The sequence below is a fragment of the Mandrillus leucophaeus genome, unplaced genomic scaffold (genome assembly GCF_000951045.1).
Source record: "Mandrillus leucophaeus isolate KB7577 unplaced genomic scaffold, Mleu.le_1.0 Scaffold884, whole genome shotgun sequence".
Lineage (NCBI taxonomy): Eukaryota > Metazoa > Chordata > Mammalia > Primates > Cercopithecidae > Mandrillus > Mandrillus leucophaeus.
This window is the reverse complement of record NW_012109630.1, coordinates 753,986-779,605: the sequence shown is the minus strand read 5'-3', so window position 1 is coordinate 779,605 and position 25,620 is coordinate 753,986. Positions and strand designations below refer to the sequence as shown.

Below are 25,620 nucleotides of genomic sequence, written 5' to 3'. Positions count from 1 at the left end.
GAAATTAATTCTAGATATTTTAAAAATTTGAATGATTGTTAGTCTGCAGTAGATATTTGCAGGGGATTCCAGCCTGTGTCACAGAGCGAGACACAAAAAAAAAAAAAAAAAAAAAAAAAAGGCCAGCCCCACACTCAGTGGCTTCAAATAATAAACATGTATTATTACTTGAGTATACTTATGCATTTTGTCAGGACTGAATTGTATAGGTAGTTCTGCTTATCTTGACTGAACTCTTTCACGCATTTGGGATTTGCTGCCTGTAGAGTAGTCTGTGGTAGATTTGGCTTCATCAAGTGGTCTCTTCTCCCTGTTGTCTCTCATCCTCCATCAGACAAATTAGGAGTCTCTCACATAGGAATGGCAGGGTTCCAGAGAGGAAACTGAACATGCAGAGTTTCTTGAGACTGAGGTTTAGAATGAGCATACCATTATTTCTGCCACATTCTCTTGGTCAAAGAAATTCACGTCAATTTAAATTCACAGAGTAGGGAAAAAGCCTATCCTTTGATAAGAAGAGTTGCAAAGTCCCATTGCAAAGGTTATGGATACGGGGAAGGGTAAAGAAATGGACTCATTTTGTCTCAAGTCTATCAAAGACTACCGCCCCTCGTCTCAGTTATACATGTCTCTCCTAAAGGAAAAATATGCTCAGTCCAAACCCAGAAATTGAATCTAGTTCTAACATCATGTTAGTTCCAGGGTCTCCTATACTACATGAAGTTCTGATGTGGCTTCTCAGATGTAACTCCAAAAAGGGGAAAAACAGGAGCTACCTAGCAATCACCGATCAGTAGTAATTCTGAAATCATGCTAGAAAAATGTTACCAAGTCCCTCATCTCCACAACAGGAAATGTTTGTTAAGTCCTGCCTTTGCTCCATGGGAGTAACTTCCCTGTTTATTTTTTCACATGGCACCCTTTTGCTCTACCCTCCCTGATGACCTTCGTAGTCTATCACTCTCCTGAGCTACTTCTGAAGAAATGGTCTATTTGGCACCTGATTAGTTTTCTTAGACTTACTCTTTCCTATAGAAAGTTGTAGACAATTTAGTTGATGGCTATTTTACCTATGAAACTTACTGTAAAACTTTGTGAGTTTTCTCTAAGTCTGGTTATACTCTACTCTCTGCTGCAAAAGCCATACTACAATTGTTTTCAAGAATACTTCTTTTTTCTTTATTATTATTATACTTTAAGTTCTAGGGTACATGTGCATAACGTGCAGGTTTGTTACATATGTATACTTGTGCCATGTTGCTGTGCTGCACCCATCAACTCGTCAGCACCCATCAACTCGTCATTTACATCATGTATAACTCCCAATGCCATCCCTCCCCCCTCCCCCCACTCCCCTCCCCATGATAGGCCCTGGTGTGTGATGTTCCCCTTCCCGAGTCCAAGTGATCTCATTGTTCAGTTCCCACCTATGAGTGAGAACATGTGGTGTTTGGTTTTCTGTTCTTGTGATAGTTTGCTAAGAATGATGGTTTCCAGCTGCATCCATGTCCCTACAAAGGACACAAACTCATCCTTTTTTATGGCTGCATAGTATTCCATGGTGTATATGTGCCACATTTTCTTAATCCAGTCTGTACACACTTAACCTACTGCAATTTAGGGATTTGACATTTGTGGGACCTCTCTTCAAGATTTCTAGAAGCACTCTTTCCCTTTCCTTTCCCCTATTGGGCACCACTTAATTCTTTCAGAGGTGTTAACAAAGGGTTTTACGGTCACAGCCTTACTTTGATCATAGTCTTTAAGCCTCATTTTACATGGATGATCTTTTGCCAAATGGGAAGACTATAAGGAAAAACAATTTATTTTCCAACTCAGCAATCCTTGGCCTCTCTATATTCCCTTTAAAATCTGCTTGCAAATGGATGAGTGCTTTTTTGACTCTCTCCTTATCAATATACCTTATCACATGTAATCAAATCAACTGACATTCTAAATATAATACCTAAAAAATTATCTTACCATACTTCATAAATCCATTAGGTATATTATCTTACTTAAATTTACCACAGGCAACAGTTTTTTGTTTTGTTTTTGTTTGTTTGTTTGTTTGTTTTTTTGAGACGGAGTTTCTCTCTTGTTGCCTAGGCTGGAGTGCAATGGCGCAATCTCGGCTTACTGCAACCTCTGCCTCCTAGGTTCAAGCGATTCTCCTGCCTCAGTCTCCCGAGTAGCTGGAATTACAAGCATGCATCACCACACATGGCTAATGTTTTGTGTTTTTTAGTAGAGATGGGGTTCCTTCATGTTGGTCAGGCTGGTCTCGAACTCCTGACCTCAGGTGATCCGCCCGCCCTGGACTCCCAAAGTGCTGGGATTATAGGCGTGAGCCACCGCACCTGGCTGCAACAGTTTTACATTTGCTGCTGCATAACACAGGTCACCATTCTTCCAGCACACATAATCAGTTCATTACTCAACCTTTGATAATAGTTCACTTATCATCTTTGTAGCTTTTGCATCAATTATCAGCCTCTGCTTACTACCTGATCCTAGAGCCAGTGCCACATATTTTATGTTTCTGTTACGTATTATTGTACTTGTAGGCACAGTCTTTCATCAACTAGCTATTGTTGTGGATCAAACAACTCCCAACCCAGTGGCCTAGAACAACGTGCATGTATTACTGTTCACAAGTCTAAGGGTGAGGTGAACAGTCCTGCAGGTCTACACTGGGCTCAACTGATCTCAGCCAGTTTTCTAATGAGTTGCCAGTACCTCCTCAGGAGTAAGGCTGTCAAACTATTCTGTTCATTTTCTAAACCCACCTGGGAAGTGTGAGCTGTTGAGTAAAAACAGGAATTCCTGGTGTAGATTCACTGTGTTGATTCTCCTAGCTGCTGTCCTACGCAGCTGGTTCTGTGTCCCATGAGCTTATACCCAAATAGCTCCAGTGATCTGACTCAGAGTAATGGCTGATGGGCACAGTGCTCTAGTAGCCTCTCTATAGCCTTAGACCAAAGAAATGTATTAACAACAAATTTCTGAAAACACTTTGTTGATAAATGGATTAGATATCCAAGCAATGAAATGGAAAAGCATTTCCTTCCCCAAAACTCTATAAACAATTCCCACAATGAGTTTATGACAATGCTTGAAACTAAAAGTAAAACTCAAGAGTGAAGGTGTTATATAGAACGTGAAAATCTGTGACTGGAAAAGGTCAAGGCATTTAGATTTTTAAGCTGTAGAAAGAATTGGTCCTCTTAATGTTTAGGAAAGGGGCAATACCATTATGAAATAAATATTTAAAGAAGATTGGTTTGGTAGTAATAGGTAGATTTGAATGGAAGAAATACATACAAATATGTCAAGCATATGAGAAGATTAGTTCACATAGAACTTAAAGTATACTTAAACTATAACATCTCATTGATTTATTCCTTAATTCATTCAACAAATATTCGTTGAATGTGTAAGTTGTTGGGCACTGTTCATAGGATGGGAGATATAAATTAAAATTAATATTGCTTTCAAATAATTTTCAGTCTACAAGGAGAAGTACATAATAAATCTCTAAAACAAATACGGTACATAAAATATGGTGAGGCTATTTATAATTCAGCATTGCAAATCATTATAAAGTATCATAAAAGTTTATTCTTACGAAAAAAATATTTTCCCTAGAGTTTAAAAATTCTTTAAAGTGTAAGTTAATTATGAATAGAACTAGTTTACTTATTTTCACATAAAATGTAGAAACTGAAAATTGCCAGTTAACTTTGTGTAAAGTGATCAAGTTAAAAGTTTATTTTTTTGCTTAGAACTGAATGACAACTGCTAAAACGTATTCATTATTATTAACTTGAACATGTAGTGCAGATGTAATGTCACCTTTGTACTAAATCAAAATAGATAGTTATAATCTAAATACGGATCTCCTTTTAAGTGTTTTGGAATTATGCAAGAATTTCTGAGTAGGGAATGGGAAAATATTAAAAAGCTCTATGTTGGGAAGAATGAGTCATTTTACCTTATACTACATTTTAATTTCCTAGTGCTAGAATTTTATGGATCTAACTATGCATTTAAAATTGTTTCCTTCTTTATTCTCTAATTTTCTCTTTCCTCTTCATGTAATCTTCCCTCCTTTTTTCACTTTTTGTTTTATATTCACCCCTTCATCAGTTTTGATTCTTTCCTATCCAGTTTGCTTTGACCCTTGTTTCCTTTTTCTCAACCTTGTCTTTCCTCCTCTGTCTCATGCCATCTTCTTACCACAAAAGATTCTGTCAGCAGTGTTGTTATTATTTTCTGAATACAGTGATGATATCCTACTTTATGTTCATTCTGAATTAATAAAATGTGTAGTAGCTTTTCGTGCAAACAATTGTGACCTGACTGGAAGAAAACGAAAATCCTTGAGGATGTTTTCACACACAATAAATGCATGCTAACTAAGCTAGTATGAAGATTTACTTTCAGAGAAAAAGAACATTCATAACAAATGTTTGGATGAATATTGAGAATTTTGATGCTTTTTTGGATTTTAAAATATTCTTTTCAAATATCCTAACATAAATCAAAAATAAATTAATAAATCATCATAATTTAAAAGATACATTACCTTTTTATATGATGCATTTTACTGCTATGCAAGAACTATTTTAATCAATAGGCAAGATTATTCAGGTGAGTTCGACAAATCTGAGTTCCTACTGTGTATGACAAACTAGACTAGAGAACAAGACTATGTTGTTGGATATAATAGTTAAAGTTCTTTTGTTTTCCTTTCTTGATGGAGGAGTTCAGAGAAGGGGTATGTCAGCTTTGATGGACACAATGAAGGTAGATTGGGTATGCTTTTGCCAGAAGAAGAAAGTTAAAGGGAATAAGAGAAACAGAACAAAAGAGGAAGAGAAGGTAACAGTAATTTAAGAAGTTTGTCTTGTGCAAATAAAAAAAAGTGATTGCATGTATAGGCACTGAGTGGAAGATAAATTAGACTTTATCTACAATAATTTGTTAATCTAACATTTATTAAGCCCCTCCTATTAACTGGGCACTGTGCTAGAAATAGAATGATACAAAATGAATACCATATGGGCACTGCTCTGAAATGATTTTATAATCTAGTAGGGGGAGATAAATGTGTACGTAAATTAGTTTAATCAAATATATAAACAGAGAAAGGTAATGCACAATGGAGGCATTGGTCTTTTCTTTCTCAGTTAAGAATGTTAGGAAATGCCTTTCATGCTGAGTGTTAATGAGGATAGCAAAATATTTATTGGGCATTTACTACTTTATAAACACTTTGCTAGACTCTGTAGAGACTTAATCTCCTTTGTTCCTCATAATAACTCTAAGAAATAGGAGTTTTTTATGTCACTTAATACAGATTAAGAAAGTGAGGCTCACAGCAGTTGCGACTTGACGCATATTTAGTATGTAGAATAATCAGGATTTGAATCTAAGTCCATTTTACTTTTAAGATACTGCTATTTCTACTACCCTATTTCGGGAGTGTGAGCTTGATTTGACAGTTCTTTGAAAATGTTATGGCTGCTATGCTTAAAACTAATTGGAGGTGTACATCTTTTTGGGGAAAAAAAAAGACAATTATATTCTAGTCAAGAAATACTGAAGTTCTCTGGTAAGCAGATTGGAAAGAAAGGATGAAGATAGGAATACATGTGGAGAGAGAATCTAAGACTAAGAGGGGAGGATTTAGAGAATGACTGATCAAGTTTTAACAAAATCTAAGCAGTTTTAAAATATAAAGGCTGACTTAATGAAGTTACAGAGAAAAGCAGGGGGAAATAATGGGTCTCTTTCCATTCCTTCTATCAGCTACTTGTTCATGACTTTCTCATTCCTTGGCAGAACTATGACAATAACCTGCTACTCATTCCTTATACTGACACCAGAATTGAGTTTCTACAGCGTCTTCTGAATAATAACCTTAATGGCTTTCCTTTTTCTGTACAATAATATCTAAAATTCTTATCCTCAGATATAAAGGTGTTAATCTTGTCACTCTGTGGTACATTTTATATGAGTTCTCCAGTAACATATTACAATTCCCTAAATTTTTCTCTGACTATGTCCTCTCTGGAATGTACCTGATCTTTTATTTTTCATTTCAATCACAGAATTTTCTTTAACTTTTATTTTAGGTTCAGGAGTCCATGTGCAAGTTTGTTGTTTAGGTAAATTGTGCGAAACTGGCCTTTAGTTTACGGATTATTTTGTCACCCAAGTAATAAGCATAGTACCCAATAGGTAGTTTTTTGATCCTCACCCTCCTCCCACTGTCCACCCTCAAGTAGGCCCTAGTGTCCTTGTTTTCCTTCCTTGTGCCCATATGTACTCAATGTTTAACTCACACTTATAAGTGAGAGCATGTAGTATTTGGTTTTCTTTTCCTGTGTTAGTTTGCCTAGGATAATGGCCTTCGGCTCCATCCATATTTCTGCAAAGGACACGATTTCATTCTTTTTCATGGCTGCATAGTATTCAATGGTGTATATATAATGATTTTTAAAAAATCTAGTCTACTGTTGATGGTTAGGTTGAAGACACGTCTTTGCTATTGTGAATACTGCTGCAGTGAACATACGCATGCATGTGCCTTTATGGTAGAATGATTTATATACCCAGTAATAAGATTGCTTGGTTGAATGATAGTTCAGTTTTCAGTTCTTTAAGGAATTGCCACACTGCTTTCCACAGTGATTGGAACAATTTGCACTCCCACCACCAGTGTGTAAGAGTTCCCTTTTCTCAGCAACCTTGCCAGCATCTGTTACTTTTTGGCTTTTTAGTAATAGCTGTAATGTCAGAATTTTCTATCTTTAGAATTTCTGCTTGGCTTTTTTAAGTACCCTCCATTTCTCTTTAATTTCTGCTCATTTTGTTTCATATATTCTTATTTTGTCATTAAGGGATAGTAGTACCTCCTTTATTTTCTTTTCTTATGAGAATTTTAAACAGTAATTTTAGACATTTTCAGATTGCTCCTTTTTCACTTCGTAATAAATTTGTTTCTTATAATTGTCAGTCTTTTTTATGATGTTAGTTTTTCCTTGTATCATTTTAGAAATTTTGTGAATTTGTGCATTTAGGATGATTGTTGGGTTTATTTGTGTTTATCTTGACGAACTTTCTCCTTCCCATCTAACAAGTCTGTGATTGCCTCAACATGGACATCAAGGCACCTGATGTAGAATCATGTCTTAAACTGGTGGCTCTGGGAGTGGTCCCATATTGATATTGTGTTAATGTTTTATCTGTGGAAACCGCACGAGGGGTGGCTGGACCTACATCTTAGATTCAAGCTGCATTTGTGTTGGGTTCCTCCTTTCTCTTTGGCATACAGTTTTATATTATCCTAATTAGTATGACTTCCAGTGTTGTTCTAATACCTTGCATGGGAAGATCAGTCCTATCCACTTGGCCCATGATTTTAAGCAAGGAGTATAACTACAGTCCCTCACCCAAGGCAGGGGATGTTTTTTTCTCAATTACACTAGCTGAGTTGATTCTAGGCTACCTCTGCTTGCTTCAGAACCTGGAGCACTTCAGACCTGTAGCTTCAGTTATGCTTGCTACCCTGTGTCTTTGTTTCTTCTCTGATCCCTGAAGTATCTCAGTTGTTCTTTAGGTGCCCTCTGTACTTTGACATTACAGTCATCCACTAAGGTTCTGTGACCCCCAGTGATACTGAAATCAGTTGATGTTCAAATCCCTGATATAAAATGGTTTAATAGTTGCGTGTAACTTACACACATCCTCCCACGTCCTCCTGTATACTTTAAATCATTTCTAGATTACTCATATACCTAAAAAATGTAAATACAAATATAGATAGCTGCTATACTATGTCTTAAAATTCATGTTATTTTCATTGTTGTATTGCTGTTTTTTATTTTTTGAAGTTTATTTTTGAATGTTTGCTTTATAGTTTGTTGGATCTGCAGATGTGAAACCCACTGATATGGGAGGATCAACTGTATATATGTGGGGTGTGTTTGTATATGTATGAGAGAGAGAGAGATTCAAATATGGCTGTATATTTGGAATGAAGATGGGCTTCCAATAAAAATTTTACAGTAAAATTCTTAGAGGACTAGTAAAACTGAGTTCCAATACAGACTAGAATTTCATTCCAGCTACCCTCTCTCACGTATCTGTTATCCTAACTCTTCTGAGAAACAGAGATTTTCCCTGAGTGCTTTATGTACTTTTATATTCTATGACTCTGCCCATTCTGCTGCTTCCACCAAAATGCCTCCTTCCTTTCTCTGTCGAAGACATTGTTCTTGTTCTTTAAGATTCATCTCAAAAGCCACTTTCCATGGGACATTTCTCTTGTTTCTTCCCATTCCTATTTTCGTGTTTGTAGAGTCTTTTGCACATGCTTTTAGTTTATCACATCCCATATATCCATAATTGGATATTTAAATATTTGCTGTCCTATAATATGGTTATTATGTAAGTTATGAATCACATTCTGTTCATCTTTGAAACTTTGGTGCATAGTGTAGTGTTTGCACCATTGTAAGTATCTAGGAAACGTTCAATAAATAAATATGTAATTGTCAAGTGAATTAAATCAGAATCATGTCTTTAATAACAGTATATCAATTTAGGAAAATAAAAAAATATACAAAAGATTGTAGAAGGTGGCAGTAGAATGTAATATTTATTTGCCTTACAAATATTAATCTAAAACAAAGCACAGTTTAAAACATACCAGTATTGAGTGGTTTCTACACAATAATAAACAAAAATATACTTGTCTTCTAAGAGAAGTATTTCAATGTTAGTTTGGATAAGTGCTGTTTTCCACCGTTATGAGTAACTTGATGGCTAGCAGGAAAAAGAAATATTAAAGATAGTTGTGAGGTTAGAAGCAGCCGTATGGATAAATGTGTTGGATTACCTAAGAGTAGGTGAGCATAATGTTAAAAGCTAAATGGGCAGTAAAGACTCAAAAGCCAAGATTTTAGCACTTTTAAGAAGCATTAACCAGAAACAGGAAGGGAAGTAGCAAGAGGAATAAGAAATCTGACCTAATGATTAGTCAACAAATGCCTTGGGCTTTTAGAACTTTAAGATATTTAGTGAAATATTTCTGAACACCAATGCAGCAAAGATTTCTTTTGGTAGGATGCAGTCATACTGGTGTACAGACTGGGAAGCAAGTAAGCAAAACACAGGCCAAAAAATTTAGTCCCACAAAAGTACACTGCAGTTAAGGTGTTGGTGGAATGGGCGTGAACACAGCAAACCATGTATAAGTGAGTAAATAACTGTGTCTTGAATAGCTGCTTGCCCCAACACTTTGTGTACTTTATTGGGTTCTCATGATTCTAAGGTAAATATTATCTCATTTCCCAAATGGAGGATGTTAGAAAGATTAAGTGGCTTAGCCAAGCCCTGCAGCCTCCAAGTAGCAGTGACAGGATATAAACTCTTATTTTCTGGCTCCAGACCAGATCTTTTGGTTATTCTGTCATACTTTCTAGAAAGAAGCTTGATGTTTCCTGTGCAGGAGACTAAAACGACATGATAGGTATAGAAATAAATGAGAAATTGCTGACTATAGTGAAGGTCAGTGCCTGATTCTCAAAAATGAACTTATATAACTCTCTTAAGGACTTACTCCAAAATTTTGCTAGTCGGGTTGCCAAGAAATACAGGGTGGAGAAACTGGAAACATTCTGTATCCTAATCACTTAATGTAGCCAAATATTTTGGACCAGATTAGGGTTGTCAAATATTTTACCATTTTTACTGCTGTGGATTGGATTTCATTCAAGTTATTCACATTCTTTTTAAAATAAGGGTTTCACTGCTAATGAAATTTTAGGAGCGGCCTCAACTACGTCCTTACTGAAAGATTAATGTCTCTCATGTAAAGAAACATTCAGAGTTTAAAATTTTGGTGATTATCAATTTCCCCCTAAAATGAAACTATGTATTTTTGTTTGTTTGTTTAAAGTTTTTGCTCTCATAATCTGATAACACTTGTGACACATGTGAAGAGGACATGGAGTCATGGCCCTTGTGTGTTGGAAGGCACTTTAAAGACCAGCTAATCATACACCCATTGCTCGTAGCTAAAACAACTGAGATTTCACTTAGCAAAGGTTAGGTAGTTTGTTCAGGGTTATATAATTTGTTGATTAACAGAATGGCAGCCAGACAGCACTATTTGTCCAGTGTTTTTTTCAATGTAGAAGGACAATTATGGGTTAGATTCTCTAATTTGTCTTCCCTTAAGAGTTTATTTTTAGGTATGTTTGATTGCCCCATGACTGAAGTATTTTGTGATGGGAGATGTCTATAAATGAGATAATCAAAAAGGGGCTGGAGCTCCGTTTCTCAGACTATGCATATTATGGGAATTCAGTATTGCAGACAAAAGAAATGGTTAGTGCCAAGCTTCTTTATTGGGTATTCATTTGGTAACACTATGTGGAAAATGATGATCATTTTTTTCCTAAAGAGATTGTATGATTTACATCTCCTTGGATCCAAAGTGAAACTTCTTAAATATGAGTACTTGCCCTGGAAGCTGATGTATGTAAGATGTGTGTTTTTCTAGTTACTTGCATTGTAAATACTTTATATTCTGTATTTAATACTGAATTATAGCTCTTGACATTATTTTTAAGTGTATGAAAAGGGGAAAGTCTTAACAAGGCAAAAATATTCCTATGTATAGTAATGGGAGGTAAATTACCTTCTAAAAATTTCAGTTTTTTTCAAGATAGGAACTCATACCCTCAAAAACGAAGCAATGGCATAGTTATCTTTGTTAGTGTTATTATTTATTTATTCAAAAAGCGTTTGTTGAACACCTGGTGTAGCTGCTGCTGAAAATGAAAGACTAACCTGGCATTTTCCTTGCCCTCATCAGCCTCCCTGGACTCACCTCCTGCTTCAGTCACCAGGGCCCTCTTTCAAATCCTCCAAATGCTGGGCCTCCTGCCATCTCATGGTATTTGCACATCTCTTCTGCTTCTTCCACGTGTCTCCTCACCCTGGCTAACTCCTGCTTCTTCTTGACTTAGCAGGAAGACCTCCCTGATACCCTGATCTCACTGTGCTGTGCTGTCATGATTTAAACTTAGTCTACAATGCGGTGTTTGTTTGTTCACTTGTTTAATTCTAAGTTACAGAAAGAATCTGTCTCTGTTTTACTTGCCATCATTTTCCATTGACCTTGGACCTAACAGGTACTCAAACAATATTTATTGAATGAGTGAATGTCCTCCTGAGACCTATCAGGATATTTGGGGATACAGTTAGCTTACAAATTAATTATATTATAGTTTGAAAAATGTGGGGATATGAATAAGGAAAAAATAACCTTTAGGAGGAGTGGGGGGGTGGTAGTTGAGGAAAGCTTCTCAACAGGAGATGACACCTAGTGCTGTATCTTGAAGGATGCCCAGAAACCTGCCAGATAGGAAGTGGGAATGAGCAGTCACGTATTTTGTATTGAAGGAAAAGCAAGAGCAAAGGCAGGAAAATTGAAAGAATATAGCATATTTTACTGAAAATACTGCTTTTGTATTAGCATTACCAAAATCAATACTGTACTGTCGTCTTATATATAGAACTTTAACAACACCTCTTCAATAAAAAAGGATTTATGCACCCATGATGCTGGGAGAACAGATTAATATCTTCCTAGCTTGCAAAGCAATTTCCTCTCTGTGGGGTTGTTCTGAAAAGTTCACCTTAAAAAAATGCCAAGTAGGGAGCAGGTGAGAAATTTCACAGCTTAATGAAAAGGTGGCACATAAGAAAAATTTCTGTAATATTATTTTAAAATGGTTCTCTTCTTCTTTCTGTTTAATTAAAGCAGAAATTTTAGTGTTGTCTCATCATATGGAAGGCATTCATGTTTTGGAAAAATACCATTTTAGATGTGAGGAATAAAAGAGGCAAAACTCAAACTTCCATCAGAGATCTTCCTTTGACAAAGGGAGATTCATTGGCCTCCCTGCCTGCTCCCACAACCCTGGGCTTCAGTACTTCTTTCTACTGTTGACATAAAAATTTATCTACACTACCGAAATACAGAATTTGTTACTGAAGCAGTCCCATCAAAACCTTTAATGAACTAAGGAAGAGGTCACTTGAAGAAATAAGATAATAATGATTTTCAAGTCATTGTGTAATGTAACTCATCGTGCAAGTGTAGTATCTATGGAGATCAGTTTGTGTTTGGCTTTGTGGTATGGCTGCTGCTTTCATTATAATCCTAATGGATGCACGTGGCATTTACAATTTTATTCTTATAATCTCTTTGGTTACACAGTTTATTTTTATTCAACATGATACTACTTCCCTTCTGTGTTCCTCCGTGATTGGCTTGGAAGATTGAGATATTTTTCATCATGTTTTCTAGTTAACATTTATTGAGCAGCTACTATAAATATGATGTTGGTGCTTGTCATAATTATCTCATTTATTTTCACAGTAACTGATGTGGCAGTCACTGTTTTACAGTTTTCACCATAGCTCTATACTTCACAGTAGCTATTAAAAAACAGCGCTCATTTCCTACATTGTATTCTCCATTGTGCCTAGATTATAATACAAATGATTTACAACAATGATTTACATTATTGAGCACTCATTAATGGCAGGAACTGTTCCAAATGTTCCACATGTATTATTTATTTAATCCTCCCTATAATGGTGTAATGTCTAGACTATAATTAGCAATTTAGATGAGGAAACTGGGGCACAAAGGATTTAAATAACTTTCTCAAGATCACAAAGCTAATAATAGAGCTGGATTTAAATCCAGAATCCATTAAACCATACTGCCTTTTATGATATTGTGTTGTGGTGGGTACCAAATGTATGGTGTGTGGATAAAAGAAGAGAGATCACTTGAAAGAAGGGATGATTTGTTTACAGTGAGGGTGAATTAAATGTAGTTGGGTAGAAAGCTCTGTGAAGCAGATTTGTCATGCACTGGTACCAGCTTGTCTGAGTCTGGTGAGACAAAACATGCTTACATGCAACAAGTTGCATGAAGCAGGTTTATTACTTACAGATATACAGTGGAGAAAACAGGAGCCTAAGACTCATTATGAGCCAGTCCTCCAAGGTTTAGGAAAGGTGCCTAGGTGTGGATGATATCACTAATGGGGGCATCCCACTGGCATCACAGCTGAGGGACTCAGGGAAGCAGCCTGCCCTGGATTTTATACCCCAGGGTCATAGGACATATTGGGCTAAGGTGTTGAAGGATTCTGTTTCTAGAGGAGACTAGAACAGAGCTTGATCTGTTTTACTTTGCTCAGGATGCTGCATTTACAGCACATGCTATAGTTATTCTTGAGACCTACAGGCAGGAAAGAGGGGAGAACCGGGTTGGTGCAAGGCCATTCAGAGAACTGTCCTGCAACCTCTGTGCCACTTTCAGTAGGATAGTAACAAATACTTTCAATTCCTCACATTCTGTGTCTTCTTAAAGCCATGTGTTATTTGGCCTGTCCACAAGACACACACACACTCTCTCTCTCTCTCATTCTTCCTGAAGAAACAAATAAATACCCCATTCTGTTAGTCAACAAATGAAAATTGAACGGTCATTGTGTCTTTAGCATGATGCTAGGCTTTGAAGATAGAGGAGTGTACAAATGAGTGTACCTCTAAACTTGGGTTTGTATTGAAGAAAAAGACACCCTGTATCTCTTATCTTTCTGTTACCCTACCTCTATATAATCTGAGGATGAGTATTTATTGATCTGACTCACCACTGTGAGATTCTTGAGAGCGGAACCTATAACTTATTCATCCTGTTATCTCCAGCACCTAGCAAAATCTCAAGAAATTAGTTAAGTGCTCTATAGATATTTGTTTATTGAAGGAAAGAAGAAAACAAAGAATGAAGGAACAATGCAAATAACATGTTAAGATTCCGCAGAACGCAAACACATTTAAGTACTATTACCTTCGCTCAAATTCTTCATTCAGCTTTCTTAAATTAATGGAGCATGTGACATACTGTGACAGCATTGTCAGTGCTCTTATGCATTTCATTAGGAGCACAGTGGAGGGAATTTTCCATTTATACAAAACTATATATTATTTACCGTTAGCTTTTTTATTTTCCTGTTTTTCGAGTTTAAATCATATTAAGCTGTAGGCAGCTAATTTTAATGATGTTATTCAAGATATTATTTCTGAACAGTGTATCCTTTAGCTTCTAGGCTAATTTTCTCAAAAAAATATTCTCTTAATGAATAGATCTTCATATTAGTTCACTTTCCAAGCAGTGCCATTGCCCGAGAACGTGGTCTACCTTAAGATATGAATTAAATTGAGAAGATTAAACATTTATATTCTTACCTGTTTTTCACCCATATTCATTAATTTCCTGAAATTTCCACATATTCTTTATGTGCAACATCAGCATTAATCCTTAGGCATTAAGTGCCTAAGAACAAAAATCATGTCTTAAGCCATTTCATACAAAAGCTTGCATGAGGTTATAGTGGTCCACACAATAGTTTTAACGAGGACAGTTTTGTTCTGAGCTACTTTTTTGTCATGTTATATAATATTCCAGATGCTGGATAGGGACATAATTAGTTTAGAGTCATGGTTATACAGGTTGGATATGTATTTTTATTTTATCTATTACATATGTATTTTTATTGTATCTATTATGCCTCATATTTCTGATAGTTATACATGTTGTTTCTTTTTTTTTTTTTGAGACGGAGTCTCGCTCTGTCGCCCAGGCTGGAGTGCAGTGGCCAGATCTCAGCTCACTGCAAGCTCCGCCTCCCAGGTTTACACCATTCTCCTGCCTCAGCCTCCCGAATAGCTGGGACTACAGGCACCCGCCACCTCGCCCGGCTACTTTTTTGTATTTTTTAGTAGAGACGGGGTTTCACCAGGTTAGCCAGGATGGTCTCGATCTCCTGACCTCGTGATCCACCCGTCTTGGCCTCCCAAAGTGCTGGGATTGCAGGCTTGAGCCACCGCGCCCGGCCTATACATGTTGTTTCTAATTGCTTTTATTTTGTCTATTATTTCTACTGGAATGATTGGTCTTACTGATTTCTACAAGTAATTTACATACGAGAAAATGCTTTGTAAATAATTACATGATCTGCAAGTATTATTGCTGGGTTCCTAGTAAATAAATGAGGAGTTTTTGTTTGCTTGTTTCTAAAATCAGTCGTCTATAAAATACATAGTAATGACTATGATATACATGGTTTTAATGTGTTATTTCAGGAAACTTTCTCAAGTTCTCTGGGATTAGTGGTTATCATTATGAGAACTATTGCAGAAATGAAATGATGATCCTCACAGGCTGGTCTGTAGAGCAAGTCAAACCTGGATAGGAGTCCTGAATCTACCTTTCACAAACTATGAGACAAGCCCTGATGTCACCATACTCTGTTCTGAGGAAGTGGCAGAACTAACCAGAATTATAGATTTTTAGGAGATCTTTATTAACTACTTGATGATTACCAGGATCATACAAATAGGCAATAACATATTTCAAACCTAAATCAGAGGAGCAAATTTTGTGCCTTAATATCTTTTTCTTTAGAATGAGAATAACAACAGTATCTACCTCATCAGGTTTTTATAAAGATAGGAGTTAATATTTATATCTACCTCATTGAGTGATTATGAAAATTAAGTGAGTTAACATAAAACACATAGAACAATGCTAGTATATAGTAACCCCTTGCATAAATACCTACTAAATAAATTAAATATAATGTTTAAATTTTAAAGATTTGTTATTTACATAAATTTGAAGAACAATTATTTATAAATAATTTTTACCAAACATTAGCTGTACAAAAACTGGATTATTGCCAAAATTCTGACTTTTTCATCTGAATTCAAATTAATCTGTTTCCAAGTAGACTAACCTCAAAGACAAAGGAACCCAACCATTTTCTCACTGGAGGAGGAAATAGAAGATAGACTAGAAAAGTGAATCAGCTGTTACAGTCCAATGTGATAATTGCTTTGATAAAGGAACCCACAGGGTGCTATGAGAGATCAGAATGGCTCCAAGCATGATAGCCAGGGGTTTCCACAGGAGACATCTGAGCTGAATTCTGATGGAAACTTGAAGTATGGCTCTTCGGGAAAGGGAAGAGCATGTGAAATGCACAGTTTGAAAATGACCTACACATGGAACTATGAGCAGAGTTCTAGCATCGGGCAGGTGTTGCAGCTCTAGCTGTGGAAATTCAATAGAAGCCGAGGCTCAGAGATGATATTGTACCAAGATTCTCCACTTAAGGAGAATATCATGATCAGATAGGGATTTTAAAAAGATCACCAGGATTGCATTAAAACTTTAGAAAAAAAATTGTGCTGAATAAATTATCCTTTCATTTGGTATAATCAACATAGATTTAGCTAAGTAAAATGAATGAATATTTAAATTTAAATTTAATTTAAATTTAGTGTGTGTGTGTGTGTGTGTGCGCGCGCGCACGCGCATGCGTGTGTGTGAAGGTTTGCTTTTTATTTTTGTAAATGGGAGAGTGGCACCATTTTTATGCAATAAAACTACCAAATAAACTTGTATGGACGCCACACGTGAAACTCAACAGTTCTAAGAGGAATACAATTCATATACGGCCATTGCTTTCCAAATGTGCTATTTCAGCCTCTATAATAATGGCAATCACTGTTGCACTTTTAAAGAAAAAAACTACACACACAAAAAAATCTTTTTTAGGTCAGGCACAGTGGCTCACAGCTATAATCCCAGCACTTTGGGAAGCTGAGGTGGGTGGACTGCCTGAGGTCAGGAGTTCGACCCCAGCCTCGCCAACATGGTGAAAGTCTCTACTAAAAATACAAAAATTAGCCGGGTGTGATGGCACAGGCCTGTGATCTCAGCTACTTGGGAGTCTGAGGCATGATAATCGCTTGAACCCAGGAGGCAGAGGTTGCAGTGAGCTGAGATGGCACGACTGCGCTCCAGTCAGGGCAACAGAGAGAGACTCTATCTAAAAAAAATCATTTTTAGAGACAGTGTTCTGTCACCGAGGCTGGAGTGCAGTGGTGCAATCATAGCTCACTGCAGCCTTGACCTTCTGGGCTCAAGCAATCTTCCTGCCTCAGTCTGTAGAGTAGCTGTGCCTAAAGTAGAGACACCATACCTGGCTAATTTCTTTCATATATATATATATTTTTTTTGTACAGGCAGGGTCTTTCTGTGTTGCCCAGGCTGATATGGAACCCTGACCTGAAGTAACTCTCCCAGAGCATTGAGGTTACAGGCGTGAGCCACTGTCCCCTTCTATATATGTGTGTGTGTGTGTGTGTGTCTGTGTATGCATATATGTTTCTATGTGTATATATATGTGTGTGTATATATATATATTGAAAGCCCTCTCCATGAAGTATGTGTCCAATATATTAAGTTATCATCTTCTAAGTAAGTTCCAGTAACTCCTCCCTTTTGCCATCACAGACTTAGAACACAGAACCTTTTAATAATTTTGAGTTGAATTATTTGTTATTCAGTTATACCTAGATGACTAATATGTGGAAACATTTATTTACTTCAAGATTCTATTATTGATGAATACTATCTTTTAATTTTAAGGCCAAATTTTTTTTACTATTGTTTCAGCTTAATTAATGAGTGCCTGCAGAACTTGCATTTGCACTCAGTATTCTTTACATCCACCTCAGCCCTTTTTTATGGTAGATGTATGAGCCACCAAATACTCAGAAATATAGTTATCCTTTGGTATGTGCTAGAGAATTTCCAGGACCCTTGCATATACCAAAATTTGCACATACTCAAGTTCCTCAGTTGGCCCTCCATATAGGCAAATTTTGTATTCCACAAATACTGCATTTTCAATCCTTGTTTGGTTGAAGAAAAAAGCCAGTGTGTAAGTGAGCTCATGTAGTTCAAACCTATGGTCAGTTGTATATCAATTATGGTCACCCTATTAAAACTCTTAAGTGAATTCTTTGTAAGGCTTTGGAGGGATTTTGAGAAAGGAATTTCATATATGAGAGTATCATTGGTTTGCTTTTGCCTGGTTAATTCATATGACCAGTGCAAAGAGTAAAAATTATTTAAGATAATGTGATTTTCGTCAACATCTATGTCTTGTTTTTTAATAGTGTAAGTTATACTTACTTACTGCAAAAAATGCAAACAATACAGCATTGTGAAAAGTAAAATCTATCCCAAATCTTAGTCCACATGCCCTAAGGTAGGTTTATGTATTTGTCTACATACTGTTTTTTTCATAACAAACATATTCCATACATCTAGGAATTGTGTAGGAACCAATAACCTATTTTATTTATGGATTTAACAATGTGACTTTCACATCTTTTTTAAAAAGACTTTCACATCTTTTTAAAAATTTTTATTTTTTGTTGAGTTCTGGGGTACATGCGCTGTAAATTTATATGTCAGATTACTATTACTAATATATTATTTCTGAAATTGTCTGCAAATATGTCATAAAATATAGAGTTTTCTCAGTTTTGAAGTTTGATGAAAAGTTTACTTCTAGGGCATCTATGAAAAATATATATTAGTTTTTTAAACTTTTCTAAAGGGGCTTCATTGAAATTAAGATAAACATACAACAGGTGTTTCAAAAATTAAGAAGATAATTTGCATAGCATGTGAATATGCAACACAAAATTTTTTTTTTTCTATGAAGTCTGGGTAATTATTTGATATAAAGCAAAGCATTTAAAACACTAGTGGGGAAATGGTCCAGGTGAAATAAGATTACAGTGCAGTAGGAAAGCTGTAATAAAAACTGTTAGTACTGTCATCAAGGTCTGTGAAGGATCAAAAGTATATTAAGCATCATGTAATAGCTGTCTAGAATATGAAGGGAACCGTAGTGGTGGTGAGCAAGCAACAATATCTTAGTTTCCAAAAAATAATTACATATGACTTGTTTTAGTTAAATTAAAAATAGTAACTATAAAATGATAGGATTATAAAAATTACTCTGAACCTTGGGCTTCTGAATATGGCTACATGTTAACTAAATGTGTAACTATTATCTATTATGGATATATGTGGTTGCATTTATGTAAACATATTCAAATTAATGTGGTATATAAGATATAGGTATTTCTCTATTAAAACTGTGAACTGAACTCTTTAAAACTCTTCTATTAAAACTCTTCTCTATTAAAACTCTTAACTGAATTCTTTGTAAGACTCTGGAAGGATTTTGAGAAATGAAATGCATATATGGGAGTATCATTGGTTTGCTTTTGCCTGGTTAATTCATATGACCAGTGCAAGTGGTGCAATCATAGCTCACTGCAGCCTTGACCTTCTGGGCTCAAGCAATCTTCCTGCCTCAGTCTGTAGAGTAGCTGTGCCTAAAGTAGAGACACCATACCTGGCTAATTTCTTTCATATATATATATATTTTTTTTGTACAGGCAGGGTCTTTCTGTGTTGCCCAGGCTGATATGGAACCCTGACCTGAAGTAACTCTCCCAGAGCATTGAGGTTACAGGCGTGAGCCACTGTCCCCTTCTATATATGTGTGTGTGTGTGTCTGTGTGTCTGTGTATGCATATATGTTTCTATGTGTATATATATGTGTGTGTATATATATATATTGAAAGCCCTCTCCATGAAGTATGTGTCCAATATATTAAGTTATCATCTTCTAAGTAAGTTCCAGTAACTCCTCCCTTTTGCCATCACAGACTTAGAACACAGAACCTTTTAATAATTTTGAGTTGAATTATTTGTTATTCAGTTATACCTAGATGACTAATATGTGGAAACATTTATTTACTTCAAGATTCTATTATTGATGAATACTATCTTTTAATTTTAAGGCCAAATTTTTTTTACTATTGTTTCAGCTTAATTAATGAGTGCCTCCAGAACTTGCATTTGCACTCAGTATTCTTTACATCCACCTCAGCCCTTTTTTATGGTAGATGTATGAGCCACCAAATACTCAGAAATATAGTTATCCTTTGGTATGTGCTAGAGAATTTCCAGGACCCTTGCATATACCAAAATTTGCACATACTCAAGTTCCTCAGTTGGCCCTCCATATAGGCAAATTTTGTATTCCACAAATACTGCATTTTCAATCCTTGTTTGGTTGAAGAAAAAAGCCAGTGTGTAAGTGAGCTCATGTAGTTCAAACCTATGGTCAGTTGTATATCAATTATGGTCACCCTATTAAAACTCTTAAGTGAATTCTTTGTAAGGCTTTGGAGGGATTTTGAGAAAGGAATTTCATATATGAGAGTATCATTGGTTTGCTTTTGCCTGGTTAATTCATACGACCAGTGCAAAGAGTAAAAATTATTTAAGATAATGTGATTTTCGTCAACATCTATGTCTTGTTTTTTAATAGTGTAAGTTATACTTACTTACTGCAAAAAATGCAAACAATACAGCATTGTGAAAAGTAAAATCTATCCCAAATCTTAGTCCACATGCCCTAAGGTAGGTTTATGTATTTGTCTACATACTGTTTTTTTCATAACAAACATATTCCATACATCTAGGAATTGTGTAGGAACCAATAACCTATTTTATTTATGGATTTAACAATGTGACTTTCACATCTTTTTTAAAAAGACTTTCACATCTTTTTAAAAATTTTTATTTTTTGTTGAGTTCTGGGGTACATGCGCTGTAAATTTATATGTCAGATTACTATTACTAATATATTATTTCTGAAATTGTCTGCAAATATGTCATAAAATATAGAGTTTTCTCAGTTTTGAAGTTTGATGAAAAGTTTACTTCTAGGGCATCTATGAAAAATATATATTAGTTTTTTAAACTTTTCTAAAGGGGCTTCATTGAAATTAAGATAAACATACAACAGGTGTTTCAAAAATTAAGAAGATAATTTGCATAGCATGTGAATATGCAACACAAAATTTTTTTTTTTCTATGAAGTCTGGGTAATTATTTGATATAAAGCAAAGCATTTAAAACACTAGTGGGGAAATGGTCCAGGTGAAATAAGATTACAGTGCAGTAGGAAAGCTGTAATAAAAACTGTTAGTACTGTCATCAAGGTCTGTGAAGGATCAAAAGTATATTAAGCATCATGTAATAGCTGTCTAGAATATGAAGGGAACCGTAGTGGTGGTGAGCAAGCAACAATATCTTAGTTTCCAAAAAATAATTACATATGACTTGTTTTAGTTAAATTAAAAATAGTAACTATAAAATGATGGGATTATAAAAATTACTCTGAACCTTGGGCTTCTGAATATGGCTACATGTTAACTAAATGTGTAACTATTATCTATTATGGATATATGTGGTTGCATTTATGTAAACATATTCAAATTAATGTGGTATATAAGATATAGGTATTTCTCTATTAAAACTGTGAACTGAACTCTTTAAAACTCTTCTATTAAAACTCTTCTCTATTAAAACTCTTAACTGAATTCTTTGTAAGACTCTGGAAGGATTTTGAGAAATGAAATGCATATATGGGAGTATCATTGGTTTGCTTTTGCCTGGTTAATTCATATGACCAGTGCAAAATGTAAAAATCATTGGACTGAACACTTAAAGCATATGTATATGTTTGTCAGATGTGTACTATGCTTATTGTACATAAATAATTGTAAAACATTTTTCTTTGACTCTTCACTAATTCCTTCCGTATTAAAGAAGAGAAAGCAATATATAACTTTCAGAACTTACAGAAAGACAGACCATATTTGTACATGGATAGCCTACTTTGTCAGGGAAATTTGCTACCCTACCCTGGAACATAAGAAATATTTTGTTGCCATATCATAAGATGACAACAATTAAAAAAGGAAGGGAGATAGGCTGTACAGAATAGCTAGGAGATAATGTGTGGAGCAGGAATAAAGGAAAGCATCTTTTGTCACATATATCCTCATACTTACCAGTTGCATCCTTCAGATACTTTTCAAACCCATAATAAAGATCAGTCACATTTTTAGCTAGAATGTAGCCATTTTCAACAGTACAAGTTTCACAGTACATTGTGTTGTTCAACCTATCATTTTTAATTTAATTATTTTAGGAGAATATTTTTTACATCATACCATTACCATAGGGAAACAACCAAAAGCCTCAACAGGAAAGGATTCCATATACAGTACAATGTAAATAATATTGGACCACTGATGAGATTGACATGTATTTTTGTTGTTTGATTTCCTGAAGTACAGTGACTGAGAAATGTTTCCTAAACACACATGAGCACCTATACATGTGCCATCTAGAATATACACTGAAAACCAAAGATGAATTATAGTCTTCTGTTTTATTTATTTATGTATTTATTTATTTAAGATGGAGTCTCGCTCTGTCACCCAGGGTGGAGTGCAGTGACGTGATCTCGGCTCATTGCAACCGCCGCCTCCCGGGTTCAAGCGGTTCTCCTGCCTCAGCCTCCTGAGTAGCTGAGATTACAGGTGTGTGGCACCACGCCTGGCTAATTTTTTTTGTATTTTTAGTAGAGACGGGGTTTCACCGTGTTAGCCAGGATGGTATCAATCTCCTGACCTCGTAATCTTTGGAAAGGTCCACCATGACCTTTCCCAAAGTGCTGGGATTGTAGGCATGAGCCACCACGCCTGGCTGAATTATAGTCTTCGTCCTGGATGAAGCCATAATCTATCTTCATGGATTGTATTAAGCAATAGTTTCTTTTCCCTCTATTTTTTTCATTCATTCATTCATTTCACATTATTGAGTAGTGAAATGTGCATGATGTGGTGGCAGCAGCATAATCTATTTTAATGGACTGCCTTAGGCAATAGTTTCTTTTCCCTATGTTTTTTCATTCATTCATTCATTCATTCATTCATTCATTCATTCATTCCACATTATTGAGCAGTTAAATGTACATGGTGTGCTGGCAGCGGCATGATCTATTTTAATGGATTGCATTAGGCAATAGTTTGTTTTCCCTGTATTTTTTTCATTCATTTGTTCATTCATTTCACATTTTTGAGCAGTTAAAATGTACATGGTGTGGTGGCAGCTGCTGTGTAGAATAAAAAGAACCGTATAGCATTGATAACTTGGTCTCAGTATTCATTTCTATTATATTAATCTCTACATGGTCAAATCCTACCTGTTCCTCAACTGTCAGCGTAGGTTTCTCTGTCTAAGAAGTCTTCTGTGGTTCTCCTGAGAGGAAAATAACTTTTCGTTCTTCTGAAATCCTGTATGGAGAAAATGAAGACTTAAAGCATATGTGTATGTTTGTCAGATGTCTGCTATGTTAAATGTACATAAATAATTATAAAACATTATACCTTGACTCTTCACTACCTCCTTCCACATTAAGGAAGATAAAGCAATATATAACTTTCAGAATATGTTGAAGATTATAGAGAATACCTGTTACTAAAGAAATGCATATAAGGGTATAATCTTTAAAAATTATTGCAACAATTTGATGTACAAGTTATCCCCATTTGCTAGTGAGAAAACTCATGCTCAGAGAGTTTAAGTCCTTTGCCTAACATCTTAAAACCAGTAAAGTGAAGTCAACAATTAAATATGAGCAATCAAGCACCAGAGCTTGTACTCTTAACCTCAATGTTACGTTTTCTGAGTTAATACACTTAAAGGCTTTGGATGAGCAAGCACATTTGAGCACTTAATATTAGCATACATGAAAGTCTGGGTGAATGCACACACTAAATACATATATGCTATGCATTATCTGACTGACTTATTTTAAATATAGACATTCTATAAAGCATCCTATCCTAGGTACATGGCTTATCGCTATTTTCCTCATTACTACAAGACAGAGGAAACTTTGATCTTCTTGAATCATGCCATCTTCCTCAATCCCTTTAAGTACATACTCTCAGTCCCCACCATCTTTAAGGTGAATAAAGAATGGCTTCCTAGGAGAGGGTTGCCAACAAGCCCGTCCCTCCAGGACATAAAGCAAAGCTTTTATCTATGGTATTCTCTGGTTTTCTTGATTAAAGTGTACCTCACTTGTAGCTGCAGGTGACAGGGATCAAATTATATCAGCTATTTTAGTGCTCAGATATCTACTGGGCAGGAAAACATTTAATGAATGCTTTTACGTATTTTTTCCTGTATTCATTGACTTTACTGTTACTGTTTCTGTATTATTGATATATAAAAACTGGTGAATAGCTAATATTTAATTATTTCTAATAGTTGTAATTAATAACTTATTTTTGTTCAGTTTTAACAATTCAGTTTATAAACCACGATCTTATGCTCCATAAATAACTTTCTAACAGGGAGTAGTCAGAATTGGGACACTTTTCCTTCATGCTGCAACCTACAGTAATTTCATTCAATCCCATAATTTTCAGCATAATTGTCAGTACATTCATTTAGGAACAAAAAACCCAAAACAAAAAAAAAAACAACGTTTTCTTTTGGCCTTTTGGTCATTGTTGTTCAGTGTTACTATTTAAATCTTTTCATTTATATAGCGTTTATATTTCCAATAAGTGAGAGCCCCAGTAGATTCAGAAAGTGTTAAGTACTGACGCTACTTTCTTTATATGGGCTCTGTTCTGTTTTCATTCCTGGTTATAACTGTCTGTACCTGTATTCATGATGTGTGTATTTTCTCCCAGTGACTCCTTTGTGGTTATTAATGTATACCATTTCCATCACATCTTTCTTGTTCCATCACTGTATGCCAAAAGCCTATTTTTGAATCTTTTTCTTCTTTGTCCAGATCTCTTTCAAGGTAAGAAAGCAAAACAAATACGTTTAAGAGCAACAGTCTTTAACAATCATAAAGATATCTTTTTCCTGTATAGTAAAACAGGGCAATCTTTGTTTAAAATTTTATAAAAGGTGATATGTACTAAGTTTTTATGAAGATATTTTATTTGCTTGTAAGACAGCATGAAGGACTTGATTGAGGTTGTGGTTTCTTATGCTATTGAGGATTTTTGTGGCATATTTACGTTTTTAATAAGGATATGCTAATCAAAGTATATTTTCAGCACAAATGGCTAAATCACAGTTGCTTAAAATTGCAATAAAACTAGCTTCCTAATAATCGCACATGAATTAGAAGAAAATAAATGTTACAGACTAGAACAGACAATGGATTGAGTTAGAAGAGCTTGCCATAAACTCTGAGGAAGATTTAGGATAAGTCACTTTCCTTCTCTGAGTCATAGTGCCTCAATGACTACTAAGGTTGGGTAAGCCTTCAAAACTGCGTGATACTGTAAAACCCAACCTTTTCATCTGGACTTGAGAAACCTCTTGAGGAGACAGTCAAGATTACCTTTTACTTTTTTTTCCCTAAACTAAAATTGGACTCCAGGAGAGATAATACTGTAGTCTTTTTCTAGCTGTGACTTCTTAACTGCTTTTTTCTCAGTCTTCAAATTACTCTGGCAAGGAAGCACTGATGTCATCAAGAGATGGGGTCAGTAGAATACCACCTTTTAAAATTCTAACCTGTTTTTATACGTAGATGGGATAGTCCTGGGTGTAAGATACTAAATGTGTTTTAGTCGTTTCCTCCACTGCCTTGGCCACTGGTCTTTTGTGCTTGTGGGAGATGACTGGAGCCTCATCTATGAGGTAGAGATAGAAGTATCTTATAAATTTTTAGGAATCTGTTATGG

General features: G+C 35.5%; 1 protein-coding gene and 1 pseudogene across 3 annotated transcripts in view; one reads left to right on the top strand and one right to left on the bottom strand.

The window, feature by feature from the left end:
• The window catches only part of LOC105531415, a 33,390-nt pseudogene extending 11,387 nt beyond the window's left edge, over nt 1-22,003 (bottom strand).
• The window catches only part of DPYD (dihydropyrimidine dehydrogenase), a 903,050-nt gene that overhangs the window by 187,459 nt on the left and 689,971 nt on the right, over nt 1-25,620 (top strand). The window lies entirely within an intron of this gene.